Genomic DNA, 15,326 nt, shown 5'->3' with positions numbered 1-15,326 from the left:
GAGTTTGGAGAGGGTCGGATTGCGAAGAGAACCCATGTTGATGGAATATAATGACACTCTTCCCTATGTATTTCCTAGAACCTTAACCTCTTTTTTGAGTAGAAACCTTTGGTGAGTTTTGATGAATAATGATGAACAATAGATACCCCAACTGGTACTGAGAGGGGGGTGGTGAATCAATACAGGCAAAAACTTTCTTCACAACTTATCCGGTTAAAGCAATACCAACTGGTTGTCACCATCACTAAACTTAACCTCAACAATACTGGTTAAACATAGTAAGACACCAAACACCATAAACTGATAAGTCTGAACACTTCAAATACATTGATACTTGATATCAACTTCACCCATAAACATATGCATGTGGTATACTCGTAATGCCATAACCTATTAACTCTACATGCATAATCTTTCAACCAAATACTTCATAAACATCACATGAAAAATGTATAACACATAACACACAGATTTTTCACATGGAAACCCAAATGGGAAAAACCACAGTGGGGATGAATACCCACAAGCTTGTTTTTGAACTCTTTTGAAGCTCACCCTATTAAGAGCCTAGTCTGGTTAAAAATTTTATAATAAGGTTTTGTTAGGAGTTGATCGTGTTAGAGATCACCCAGTTAAGGGATGGTTATATACCCTATTAAAGGTTGAAACCCTATTAGAGGTTACCTCGCTAGAGGATTTGAAAAACTCAATGATCTTGAGTCACCTAGTTATAGGTTTTATAATAAGCCCGTTAAAGCTACCTGGTAAAGGGATTTTCCAACTATTGAAATGATTAGAAGATAATAGGTAAAACTTCTATTCTGATAACAATACTACATGCCAAGGCAGATCCTTTTCATTTCCTCTACTTTGCAATCACACTCTGTAGTTTTCCTCTTACTAGTTTGGCATGTATCTCATCACTCAAATACACACACAACATTTTCCAACAACTTTACAATAACAAACATCATCAAATTTATAGACAACAGATAGGTTGGTAGCATAAACCCTAAACCCTAAGCATCTTAGGTTTAGAGCACAGGCGGTCCAATCCTGACTATCCAAACACATTGCATAGAGTATTATGATTTCAAACAGATCACAAGACAATCTGCATCATTGTTTCTTCACCGCACATGGGAATCAGTAACCCATCACACTCTCTTCACATACTGCCAAGAGGAATGATCATTCCCAAGGTAGACTTCAAACGCAGTCGATCTTATTATGCAAGATCCTCAAGAAAATCCTTCACGCACACAAAGCTGACATGGCACCTTGATCTTATTCACATATCTTAGCTAACTCATCATAGAGTATCATCAATTGCATCACACAAGCGAGATTACCAAACCGGAAACCCTAGAGCTGAGACTACCAACTGGTAGTCATACTTAGTGAGACCCTGACATCCGTTCACTGCATCTCCTCATACCTCTTGATACCAGTTCACTTGAACTTTATTGACATCAATGACAACATACATTATCATCGTATCAACATACCGGTTCATTATATGCCAATGATATATAACAATCTCCCCCTTTGGCATTGATGGCAATACTCAGTGTAGCATTGCAACTAAAAAACATCATAGACTAATCTATCTTCAACATCAGATATCTTCTCCCCCTTTGACAACAATGCCAAAGTGGAGGCACAAGCTTCCAAATTCTACTATTCTGCTCCCCCTAAGGAGTAGCATCCTTCAACACATCAATCTTGAAAGATTTTTCACTATAGTACTTGACTGATGTGGATCACACATCTTTAATTGATTCCATGAAGGGGCAGATCCCCTAATTCACATTTCAAATAGGTAAATGTAGTCTTCAGTAAGGGCTTAGTGAATATATCTACTAGTTGCTTCTTACTGGAAACATGTTGTATTACAACCTCCTTATTCTAAACTTTCTCTCTCAAGAAGTGATATTTAAGATCAATGTTTATTGCACTTGTGTTATTGCACTTGTGTTATCACAAAATATATTCATCAGTTCAGATACAGGTACTTTGAAACCTTCCAATACATGCTTCATCCAAATTGCTTGAGTGTCATTCATAAATGCTACCACATATTCTACTTCAGCTGTAGATTGGGAAATACAACTCTACTTCTTACTTGTCCATGATACTAATCTTCCACTGAGAAAGAACACTCCACCAGTTGTGCTCTTCCAATCATCCACATTACCTACCCAATCGGCATTGGTATATACCTTGAGATTATAGTCACCATTATATGGATACCACAATCCATAATCAACTGTTCCTTTCAGATATCTAAGAATCCTTTCGATAGCTACCAAGTGGGATTCTCTTGGACATTTCTGAAAATGAGCTACTATGCCTACTGCATGAGCAATATACGGTCTATTGTGCACCACATAGTGCAGCTTACCGATCATTAACCGGTACTCCTTTTCATTCACCAGTGCTGAATCATCTTCCTTAGTTAGTTTACAGCCAGTCACCATCGGTGTACCAACCAGTTTGCTTTCCTCCAAGCCAAAAGTCTTCAATACCTCTTTTACATACTTGGACTGGGTAATAAAAATACCCTCTTTCATTTGTTGAATCTGTAAACCAATGAAGAACTTTATTTCTCCTATCAAAAACATCTCAAACTCTTTCTTCATTTCATCTGCAAACACATGACTCATTTTACCATCTCCTCCAAAGATTATGCCATCCACAAGCACTTCACAAATTAGAATCTGTTCATCTTCTGATTTCAAGTAGATGTTACTATCTTCACTTGTTCTTTGAAATCCAATCTTCACAAGATGAGAGTGTAGTCTTTCATACCATGCCCTAGGTGCTTGTTTTAGTCCATATAAGGCTTTGTGTAATCTACACACCATGTCACTATCTTCTGATAAGGAAAACCCTTCTGGTTGCTCTATACACACTTCCTCTTCTAGGATTCCATTCAGAAAAGTAGATTTCACATCCATTTGATAAACCTTAAATCCCTTAAATTCTACAAATGCAAGTAGCATTCAAACACCTTCTAGTCTAGCCATAGGAGCAAAGGTTTCTCCGTAGTCTTCTCCCTCTTCCTGAGCATATCCCTTGCATACAAGCCTAGCCTTGTTTCTTACAATTGTTCCTTCTTCATTCAGCTTATTCCTGAAGACCCATTTGGTACCTATGACATTTTTATGTTCTGACCTGGGCACCAAAGACATTGTTGCATTCTTTTCTACCTGGTCTATCTCTTCTTCCATTGCTTTAATCCAGTCTCTATCTATGAGAGCTTCTCTCAAAGTCTTGGGTTCAAATTTAGAAATCATGCAAGAATTCTCCTTTACTTTTCTTCTTGTGAGTATCCCTACATCTTTATCTCCTATGATTTGCTTTGGATCATGATGTAGCTTCACATATCTAGGAATGACTCTAGCCTGATCTAATATCTTTTCTTCTTCTCTTTCACTTTCCTCTTCTTCTTCTCTCACTGCAGCTTCTACCAGTATAGGAACACTGAGATCTTTACAAGTTTCTTTCTTAACCAGTTCCCAAAAGGCTATACTCGGTTCATCTTCCACTTCTTCACTACATGTTTCCTCAGGTTCCTCAAAGGATTCATCAACCTTGACATTGATACTTTCAACAATTTTCTGAGTTCTATTGTTGTAGCACTTGAAAGCTTTTCTCTTAGTGGAATATCCCATAAATATTCCTTCATCACATTTTGCATCAAATTTTCTTAGATGCTTACCTCTCTTGATATAGTACTTACTACCAAACAATTTAAAGTAACTCAAAGCTGGAGTTTTTTGGGTCCAATACTCATAAGGGGTTTTATATTTGCCTTTCTTGATGAGTACCCGGTTCATAGTATAGACTGCAGTACTCACTGCTTCTCTCCAAAAAGTGTGAGCAACCTTTCCTTGGATCAGCATTGTTCTAGCCGCTTCAACTATAGTCCTATTATTTCTTTCTACTATTCCATTTTGTTGTGGTGTCCTTGAGGCAAACAACTACCTCTTGATACCATTGTCTTCATAGTATTTGTTAAATTCATCAGAAGTGAGTTCCCCTCCTTGATCAGTTCTCAGGCATTTTATCTTTTTACCACTTTCTTTCTCTACTAATGCTCTGAAAGATTTGAACTTTCCAAATGCTTTAGACTTGTCTCTCAAGAATGTGACCCACACCATTCTTGGGCAGTCATCAGTAAGAATCATAAAATACCTATCTCCCTAAATACTTCTAGTTTTCATAGGACCACACAAATCAATATGCACAAGATCAAGTAAATTTTCTGCTGAGAAAGACTTACCTTTAAAAGTTGAGGAAGACATCTTCCCAAGTTGACATTCTCTGCACAAAGAATTCTTATGTTTGTTCAGGAAAGGTAATCCTCTTACCGCCTTTATCTTACTAGCTTTAACAATATTGTCAAAGTTCATATGACAGTCTCCTATGCCATATCCAACTATCATCAAACTTAGCCATTAGACACCAACTTATCTTGACATTCAACTAAAATAGGTTTCCTCTGGTCTGCTTACTAGTGGAAATAAGTTCACCACTCTTTCCAATTATACTGTAGATTCCACCTTTGAACTTTAGAGTGAGTCCTTTTTCATTCAGTTGAGCAACACTCAACAGGTTATGCTTAAGACCTTCTACCAAGTAGACATCATTTGCACTGCTCTTTCCATTTAGTGAGATTTATCCTTTACTTTTCACCAAGCATGGTCCATCATTGCCAAATCTGACAATACCTCCATCACATTCCTGTAGAGACAGAAACTTTCTCTGATCACCAGTCATGTGGTGAGAACAACCACTATCAATTATCCACTCATTAGAGTTATTAATTCAAGAGACAAGAGCTTTCTTGTCAGACACTTCTTATATAGCTACAAATACTATGTCTTCATTTTCTTCATATTCTGATTCTTCATTAGTGACAACTTCATCCACAACAATGAGACAATTTCTTCTATTTCCTCCTTTATAGTTTCTAAACCTCTCTGGTTTATCCTTATTGTCATTGTTAGGACAATTAACAGCTATATGTCCTATCTTGTTGTAGGAAAAATATTTCAAAGGAAGTTTACATATGTACTTTCCACTTCCCTTCGGAAGTCTTTTAGCAAGAAGAGCTTCAAACTCCATCAAAATCTCTTCATCATCCATATCTTTACATTGTCTGGACTCATAATTGGTACTAGTTTCTTTTCCTTTTCTGGGTGGTGTAGTAGATGCTTTAAAAGTTGACTCAGTCTTCTGAACACTACCATCATATCTATTCAACTCATATGCAGTTAACTTTGCAATGATAGAATCTAAGGATACCTTGATTTTATCAATAGACCTTAGTTCCTGGATAGTAGCAACTCTGATTGCATAGACTGGTAACAATGATCTAAGAACTTTACTAACAACAGTGGCATCCTCAATCGTTCCACCAACACTTTTGATATCTCCAACTACTGTCTTAATCTCAATGCCATATTGCTAAATGGTATCTCCTTCAACCATCCTCATCTCTTCAAATTTTCCTCTAAAGCTCTCTTCCTTAGCTTGCTTTACATGCTCATCACCACCATAAATGGTTTCCAGTGCATCCCATACCTCCTTAGGAGTATCCTTGTCTAGTACATCAATAAACTCAATATCTGACAGGTTGTTGATAAGTGCTTCCATGACTTGCCCATTTTCTTGAATCTCTTTCTTTTGATCATCAGTCAGAGTGCCAGTGGGAATCACATAGGCATTTTCAACATAGCTCTTGTGTTGAGAACCAATACTCTTGATGTAAATATTCATTCTTTCCTTCCATATCTTGAAGTTATCTCTATTGAACTTAGGACCTTCCCTCTTCATCATTATAGCAGGATCTTTTACCTCAAGTGGTTAAGCTTATATCACCGAGGACCTCGAGTTTCTCTGATATCAATTGATGAATAATGATGAATAATAGATACCCCAACCAATACTGAGAGTTGCGGGGGGGGTGAATTAGTACATGCAAAAACTTTCTTCATAACTTATCTGGTTAAAGCAATACCAACTGGTTGTCACCATCACTGAACTTAACCATGGCAATATCGGTTAAACACAATAAGAAATCAAACACCATAAACTGATAAGTCTGAACACTTCAAATACATTCGATACTTGATATCAACTTCACCCATAAACATATGCATGTGGTATACTAGTAATACCATAACCTATTAACTCTGCATGCATGATCTTTTAACCAAATACTTCATAAACATCATATGAAAAATGCATAACACATAACACACAAATTTTTCACATGGAGACCCAAATGGGAAAAACCATGGTGGGGATGAATACCCACAAGCTTTTTTTTGAACTCTTTTGAAGCTCACCCTATTAAGAGCCTAGTCTGGTTAAAAACTTTACAATAAGGTTCTGTTAGGAGCCGATCCTATTAGAGATCACCTAGTTAAGGGATGGCTATATACCCTATTAAAGGTTGAAACCCTATTAGAGGTTACCTCACTAGAGGATTTGAAGAACTCAATGATCTTGAGTCACCTGGTTACAGGTTTTACAATAAGCCTATTAAAGCTACCCAGTAAAGGGATTTTCCAACTGTTGAAATGATTAGAAGACAACAGGTAAAACTTCTGATCTGATAACAACACTACATGCCAAGGCAGATCCTTTTCATTTCCTCTACTCTGCAATCACTCTCTGTAGTTTTCCTCTTACTGGTATGGCAAGTATCTCATCACGCAGATACACACACAACATTTTCCAACAACTTTACAATAACAATCATCATTGACCTTATAGAAAATAGATAGGTCGGTAGCATAAACCCTAAACCCTAAGCATTTTAGGTTTACAACACAAGCAGTCCAATCCTGATTGTCCAAACACATTGCATAGAGTATTATGATTTCAAATAGATCACAAGACAATCTGCATCATTAATTCTTCACTACACATGGGAATCAGTAACCCATCACACTCTCTTCACATACTTCCAAGAGGAATGATCATTCCTGAGGTAGACTTCAAACATAGTCGATCTTCTTATGAAAGATCCTCAAGAAAATCCTTCACACTCACAAAGATGATGTGGCACCTTGATCTCATTCACATCTTTTAGCTAACTCATCATAGTGTATCATTAGTTGCATCACACAAACGAGATTGCCAAATTGAAAGCCCTAGAGCTAAGACTACCAAATGGTAGTCATACTTAGTGAAACCCTGACACCAGTTCACTACATCTCCTCATACCTCTTCATACTGATTCACTTGAACTTTATTGACATCAATGACAACATACATTATCATCATATCAACATACCGGTTCATTATATGCCAATGATATCCAACAATTTTGTATTTTGTGATTGACCCTATGTGTTGTTGTGTTTCGGTTCTTGTTTGTTTATGTTCTTGTGTATGTTTTTATTTCACTTTAATGTATAGGTGTTTTCCTCGATCAAGTGTGTGTGTGGGGCCTTATCTCATTCTCTAGAGCTAATCACACCATAATATACCAGAGGAAATATTGAACTCTACAAAGCACTAATCAGATAAACAAACTACAAAACCAGATCATATGATATGATCAATTCATCTTCCTAGATCACCAACACCAGAACAAAAGAATATAATGATAATAAAGATACTCCATACACTTAACCATAATCATAATGAACTAGTTTTCAATCACCGAAGTAGGAATATGTTGACATCAATGACAACAACATATCCTAGCAGCAAAAATGTCCAATAAAATCCTTATGCAGATTAAGTGGAGCGACTTTGGTGATTGTTTTTATGATCAAGATGTTGGTATTTTGGTATGGTTTTGTCATTGATGTCAACACCTACTAAACACTTATCAACTCTGGCACTTTGGAGAATTAGTAACATTCACCGGCAAGCATGTGACTCATAAACAGTCACTGGTATCTGGTACACTAGCAAGATATAATGATCACCGATACTTGGAATATATGGAAAACACTTGGTTATGTCGAAGACATTGTGTGGACACTTTGTCTTGGAGTTTTGTTTATTGGTACATTAGCATTTGCATATTTGCTGTTATCGGCAAATAGGTCCAGGTTATGCACTAGCAAGTTTATCTTTTCCAGATCAGCACGACATGCTATGGAGATGATTAATTATTGTTGTAAATGCATTAAGCTGACATGTTGAATCGGTTATTGCATCGGATATTGTATTGTTTGTAAAAAGCTTTTATTGTAATATCTTGTAGAGCCAACCTACTAAAATTGGTCTTAGGGTATGGTATAAATGTAAGATCTTATTTGTAAGATCAAATGTGGAATGTGAAAAATGATTGTGTGAAGGTATATGCGAGAATAAGAAGAGCTATACATGCAAACATCATTTGAAGATTGAAGGAGGGTTTTTGTGAAGACAATCAGAACTACACCAGTACTGAATCCAGTAGATGAAGATGCTATTTTGTGCAGTTCATTCTTATTGGATTTAACCATCCAACTGTAGTCAGTGTGACTCCCATTTTTTGATTGATCAGTGAGCTCTAGGCGCTTGGCCTTTCTACATGTGTAGACCCCATTTATGTACACTTACTATCTGCAGTAGTATCATCTGATTGTGGGTGAGGTTTCCCACCATGGTTTTTTCCCTTATAGGGTTTCCATGTACAAATATTGGTGTTATGTGTTGTGGATGACTTTGTCTTTATGTTTCATGCACTAATCATTACCAGTATAACAATTAACTGTTAAAACTATCTACCAACATATTGAACTAGTTTATCGGTATTAAGCATTAAGTTGGTTAAATTGTTTTTGGATTGAATTTATTTGACAACTGATTCACCCCCCCTCTTAGTTGTCTTTGGGACCTAACAATTGGTATCAGAGCTTAGTCCTCTTTTGTAGAAGTTTAACAGCTTGAGGAGATACAATGTCTATTAACTACTTCAGGAAGGATAGTCCTAAACTTGATGGAACCAACTATGGCATATGGAAGATCATAATGTAGACACATCTAAATTGCATTGGAAATGATATCTAGGATGTTACAAAGAATGGTTATACTGCTCCTACTCGTGGTCAACCCAATCCACCTACCTTGGGAAAATATGAGGAAAATGATTGCAAAGCAAGAGAAGCACTTTTGAGTGCATTATCTGATCAACAAATCATGGGACTATCAGATAGGTCTATTGCTAAAGCTATTTGGGATCATTTGGAAACACTAAATGAAGGAGATTCCACAGTCAAAATTGCAAAACTTGAAAGCTTTTGAGTCAGGTATGAACATCTGAAAATGGAAGAAGATGAAAGGATTTCTATTTTTATGGAAAGAGTAAATGAGATTGTTTTGGGTATTAAATGTTGTGGAGGAACCTTAAGTAAGGATGAAATTGTTTCAAAATTTTTAAGAGGATTGCCACTAGTATATAAAATGAAAGTCACTACTATAAATGAGTTAAGAACAATGCCTAATACATCAGTAACTAGGGATACATTGATTGGGAAACTTTCAGCTTTTGAAATTGAAGAATTTGGTCCTGTTGCTACTATAAAGATAGATTTGGCCTTCAAAGAATCAACATCATCTACTCCATCATTTGACAAATCTGATTGGAAAGCCTTTTATGCAAGAGAACTTGAAGAAAATAGGAAAGAGAATGAAGAACTTGAAAAACTTGAAGCACTATTTGCAAGGAAAATGCCTAAAGGTCCAGTTGGAGGTAAGTATGAAGGTAAAGCACCCTTTAAATGTTTTAACTACAATAAGATTGGTCATATGGCTTCAAGATGCCTTGATAGACATACTAGACTAAGAGAAGAAGCTAGAAGAACATACAAGCCTAACAATGAATATCAGAGATACAAATTTAAGAAGAATAAAGACAAATCTTGTTACATTGTTGATGAAGGTGTGACTGATGATTCTGATGAGGATCCGATAGACAATGGATGGGTTTTTGTTGCTATAACAGAAGATCAACTGACACCTACTGCTCAACTAATAGAACAAGCCTTGGCAGCTAGAGTTGAAGTAAGGATAAATGGATCATTGATCCAGGATGCTCACATCATATGACATGAGACAAAGGTAAATTCTGGAACTTTCAAGAATACAATGGAGGCTTAGTGAGATTTGGAGATGACAAAGCTTGTTTGATCAAAGGTAAGGGTACAATATCTCTTGATGGTAAGAATAACACTGACAATGTTTACTATGTTGAAGGATTAAAGCATAATCTTTTGAGTGTTGGTCATTTAGTTGAGAAAGGATTTCAATTACAATTCAAAAATGGAAAATGCAAAATCATGAATAGAACAGGTTTGGAAATTGCAACTGGTAATCAGACTAGAGGTAATATCTTTCATTTGAATAACAGTGAAAAGACATGCTTAATTGTACATATTGATGAAAGTTGGTTATGGCATAAGAGACTCTATCATGTAAAATTTGATTGCATGGTGAGAATCAGTACTATTAAGGTAGTTAGAGATTTACCTAAAATTGTCAAACCTCACAATATAGTATGTAAGGAATGTCAATTTGGAAAACAAGTTAGAGCTAGTTTCAAAAGTATTCCAGAAAAATCCAATAATGCTCTTGATTTAATTCACACTAATTTATGTGGTCCAGCTAGAACTAAAAGCTTAGAAGGTGATAGATATTTCATGCTAATCATTGATGACTATTCTAGAATGTGTTGGGTTACTTTTCTCAGAGAAAAATCAAAAGCACTTGGAAAGTTCAAATTGTTCAAAGCAATGGTAGAAAATGAAACCAGTAAGAAAATCAAATGCCTAAGATTAGATCAAGGAGGAGAATTTACATCTAAGGAATTTAATACATTCTATGAAGTAAATGGAATCAGAAGATAGCTATCAGCACCTCAGACACCACAACAGAATGGAGTCGTTGAAAGGAAAAACAGAACTATCTTGGATGCAGCAAGAAGTATGTTATCAGAAGAAAATCTACCACATGTATATTAGAGGGAGGCAGTCAGTACAATGGTCTATACATTCAACAAAGTTCACATCAAAGGTGAAACTGGTAAGACCCCTCATGAACTATGGTTTGGTATTACTCCCACTCTTAAATATTTTAGAATTTTTGGAAGTAAATGTTATATCAGAAGAGATGAGTATATTGGCAAATTTGATCCTAGAAGTGATGAAGGTATATTTCTTAGTTATTCATCTAAAAGAAAGGCATATAAATGTTTTAACAAAAGATTGCAGAAAATTGTTGAAAGTACAAATGAAGATTGATGAATAATTCAGAGGAATTTCAAGGTATATAGACTCTGAACTGGCAACAAAATTTTTGACAAATGAAACTACACTGAATCCACCAGTACAAAATGAAAATCCAGTTACCCCAGTATCATCTAAGGATTCCATAGTAACTAAGGAACAACAACAAACAAAGACACTTGGGTATGTAAGACTGAATCACTCTGAAGATTAGATAATTGGAAACAAGTTTAAAGGAGTTATGACAAGAGGAAGATTGGCAAATGAAGAGGTATGTATTATTTCTCAAATTGAACCATCATCAGTTAATGAGGCATGTGAAGATAAATTTTGGATTAAAGCTATGAAAGAAGAATTAGAACAAATTGAGAAAAATAACACTTGGCCATTAGTTCCCCGGCCTAAAGATAAAAATGTAATTGGAACCAAATGGGTATTCAGAAACAAACTTAATGAAGATAGTAAGGTTATCAGAAATAAAGCAAGACTAGTGTGTAAGGGATATTCTTAGAAAGAAGGAATTGATTACAATGAAACCTTTGCACCGGTAGCTAGAATTGAGGTAGTCAGATTATTTTTGGCTTTTGCAGTACATAAGAACTACAAAGTATATCAAATGGATATTAAATGTGCATTTTTGAATGGAGATCTTGAAGAAGAAGTTTACATTGAACAACCTGATGGATTTTATTTGATAGATAACAAAGATATGGTTTGCAGGTTAAGAAAAGCTTTGTATGGATTGAAGCAAGCTCCAAGAGCTTGGTATGCAAGATTAGATAAGTATCTTTTAAAGATTGGTTTTTCTAAAGGTAATGTAGACAACAATTTATACTATAAAGTGACTAATGATGACATCCTAGTTATAGAAGTATTTATTGATGATATAATCTTTAGAGGAGAAGATGGATTATGTAAAGAATTTTCTATTAAAATGTAGCAATAATTTGAAATGTCCATGATTGGAGAAATAAGTCTTTTTAGGATTACAGATTTCATAGACCGATAAAGGTATATTCTTGAGTCAATCCAAGTACTTAAAAAAGTTACTAAAGAAATTTGGGATGGAGAATTCTAAACTGGTAAGCACACCTATAACCACAAATGACAAATTATCACTAAGGGATGAATCTACACTTGTTAATCCAACTAGATACAAATCTATGATAGGAGGTTTACTGTATTTGACACAAACCAGACCTGATATTATGAATGCAGTATGTATTGTTTTAAGATTTCAAAGTAATCCTAGAGAAAATCATGAATCAATAGTTAAAAGGATTTTTCGGTACTTACAAGGTACTATAAATCTTGGATTATGGTATCCTAGAGATGAAAACTTTGAATTATGTGCATACACAGATGCAAATTGGGCAGGAGATGTGGATGATAGAAAAAGCACCACCAGTGGAGCATTCTTTCTTGGAAATAAATTAGTTTCTTGGTTGATTAAGAAACAAAGTTGTACATCTTTATCAACAACAGAATTAGAGTATGTTGTAGCAGCAACTAACTGTACACAGGTGCTATGGCTCAAGCAAATGTTGAAAGACATAAAGGTAAAATGCAAGGAACCTATTACTATCTATTGTGATAACACTGTAGCAATTGATATATCTAAGAATCTGGTATTACATTCCAAAACAAAACATGTTTCTATCAAACTAAATTTTCTAAGGGAAAATGTTGAAGAAAAGGAAATAAAACTAGTTTATGTGAATACTAAAGAGAAAATTGTAGATATCTTTACTAAACCTCTGCCTAAGGAGACTTTTGAATATCTCAGAGATCAGCTTGGGGTCATACCCCCACTGGTAGAGACTTAGGAAGTTGATGATTGTCATCAACTGATAGAATTAACAGAGAAATCTTTTATTCTAGCTTTGATGGGAAGCTACTTCTTAGGGGGAGTAGTTGGTATACTAAATTGATTGGTATTTTGTATATGAACTTGGCTTGGTAACAACTTTGGCATTTGATGTCAAAGGGGGAGAGATTGGTATGGAAAACCAAAAGGAAAACACATGTTGCTCCCAGGGGGAGAGATTGTTGTTTGGGAGAGATTACTACTCTCTATATCTGTATTTTGTTTTTGGAGATTATTGGTTTTTTGGTATTTGTCATTTTTGTTTTGGCACTTTGATGGTTTTTCCATCTTGTGCTGCCATCAATGCCAAAGGGGGAGATTATTGGCATTTTGGTATGGTTTTGTCATTGATGTCAACACCTACTAAACACTTATCAACTCTGGCACTTTGGAGAATTAGCAACATTCACCGACAAGTGACTCATACATAGTCACCGGTATCTGGTACACCGGCAAGATATAATGATCACCGACACTTGGAATGATATGGAAAACACTTGGTTATGTCGAATACATTGTGTGGACACTTTGTCTTGGAGTTTTGTTTATTGGTACATTAGCATTTGCATATTTGTTGTTACTGACAAATAGGTCCAGGTTATGCACTGGCAGGTTTATCTTTTCTAGATCAACACGACACGCTATGGAGATGATTAATTATTGTTGTAAATGCATTAAGCCAACATGTTGAATTGGTTATTGCATCGGATATTGTATTGTTTGTAAAAAGCTTTTACTGTAATATCTTGTAGAGCCGACCTACTAAAATTGGTCTTAGGGTATGGTATAAATGTAAGATCTTATTTGTAAGATCAAATGTGAAATGCAAAAAAGGATTGTGTGAAGGTATATGCAAGAATAAGCAAAGCTATACACGCAGACATCATTTGAAGATTGAAGGAGGGTTTTTGTGAAGACAATCAGAACTACACCGGTACTGAATTCAGCATATGAAGATGCTATTTTGTGCAGTACATTCTTATTGGATTTAACCATCAAACTATAGTCAGTGTGACTCCCATTTTGTGATTAAGTAGTGAGCTCTAGGCGCTTGGCCTTTTTGCATGTGCAGACCCCATTTATGTACACTTACTATCTATAGTAGTATCATCTGATTGTGGGTAAGGTTTCCCACCATGGTTTTTCCCCTTACAAGGTTTCCACATACAAATATTGGTGTTATGTGTTGTGGATGACTTTGTCTTTATGTTTCATGCACTAATCCTTACCGGTATATCAATTAACTATTAAAACTGTCTACCAACATATTGAACTAGTTTACCGATATTAAGCATTAAGTTGGTTAAATTGTTTTTGGATTGAATTTATTTGACAACTGATTCACCCCCCCTCTCAGTTGTCTCCAGGACCTAACACAAGGATGTTTAGCCTACATATGTAGTAGTGTGTGTTTGATTGGTTTGGACCATATTAGAATTTGAGTTCAGATTTTGCCACCAGTTTTTACACGGTTCATAAAATAATTAAATATGCTTGAGTCAATATGTAACCGATATGATTTCTTGTTGTGGATATATAAGAGCGATGATTTTTGTCATTTTCATGATGTGTAGGTTGGTATTAATCTATTTTTCACAATTCCACATATGCAGGTTGGAGATTAGTGCTCTGAATTAGTGATAGTGCAGCAAAATAGAGCAGTATAAGATGAATGTGAGCAGAGTATGAAATTTGTATAATAAGCTTAATTAGAACTATGCTTTGGAATTTGTAGATGTTGTTCATTAGTTCAAATGATCTATAATATTTGTATTTGATTTGTAGGTAGTAAGCCTCTTTCTTTTGAGCAGTGAGTTGTAGGCAGTGTTCTTGAATGCATGTGCATCCCCCATTGTAATATTTCTATACTTATGTAGGGTATACCTATGTAGACGTATAAATCTGACCACTTTCCTAAATGAATATTTAATATTTATTTTAACTCTATTCCTCCTATTAATTAAATTCTACTAAATTAATTTATTCATATTCATCTATTTGATTAAATGAATTACTCATTTATTTAGTTAAATTCACCTACGCCTTTTCTAGCCTTTAACTAAATAAATCACTTTATTTAATTAATTCCCCTTTCTACCCTTTTAATTAAATTTACATTTAATTAAATTAATCCTTGCAAATAAATAAATCTAATTTATTTATTAAATCCCCCACTTGTATTCATGCAGGTTGCATCTATTTTGTTGAAATAAAGTAAT

The sequence above is a fragment of the Cryptomeria japonica genome, chromosome 5 (assembly GCF_030272615.1).
Source record: "Cryptomeria japonica chromosome 5, Sugi_1.0, whole genome shotgun sequence".
Classification (NCBI taxonomy): domain Eukaryota; kingdom Viridiplantae; phylum Streptophyta; class Pinopsida; order Cupressales; family Cupressaceae; genus Cryptomeria; species Cryptomeria japonica.
The sequence above is the reverse complement of the archived record's forward strand: the minus strand, read 5'-3'. Positions refer to the sequence as shown.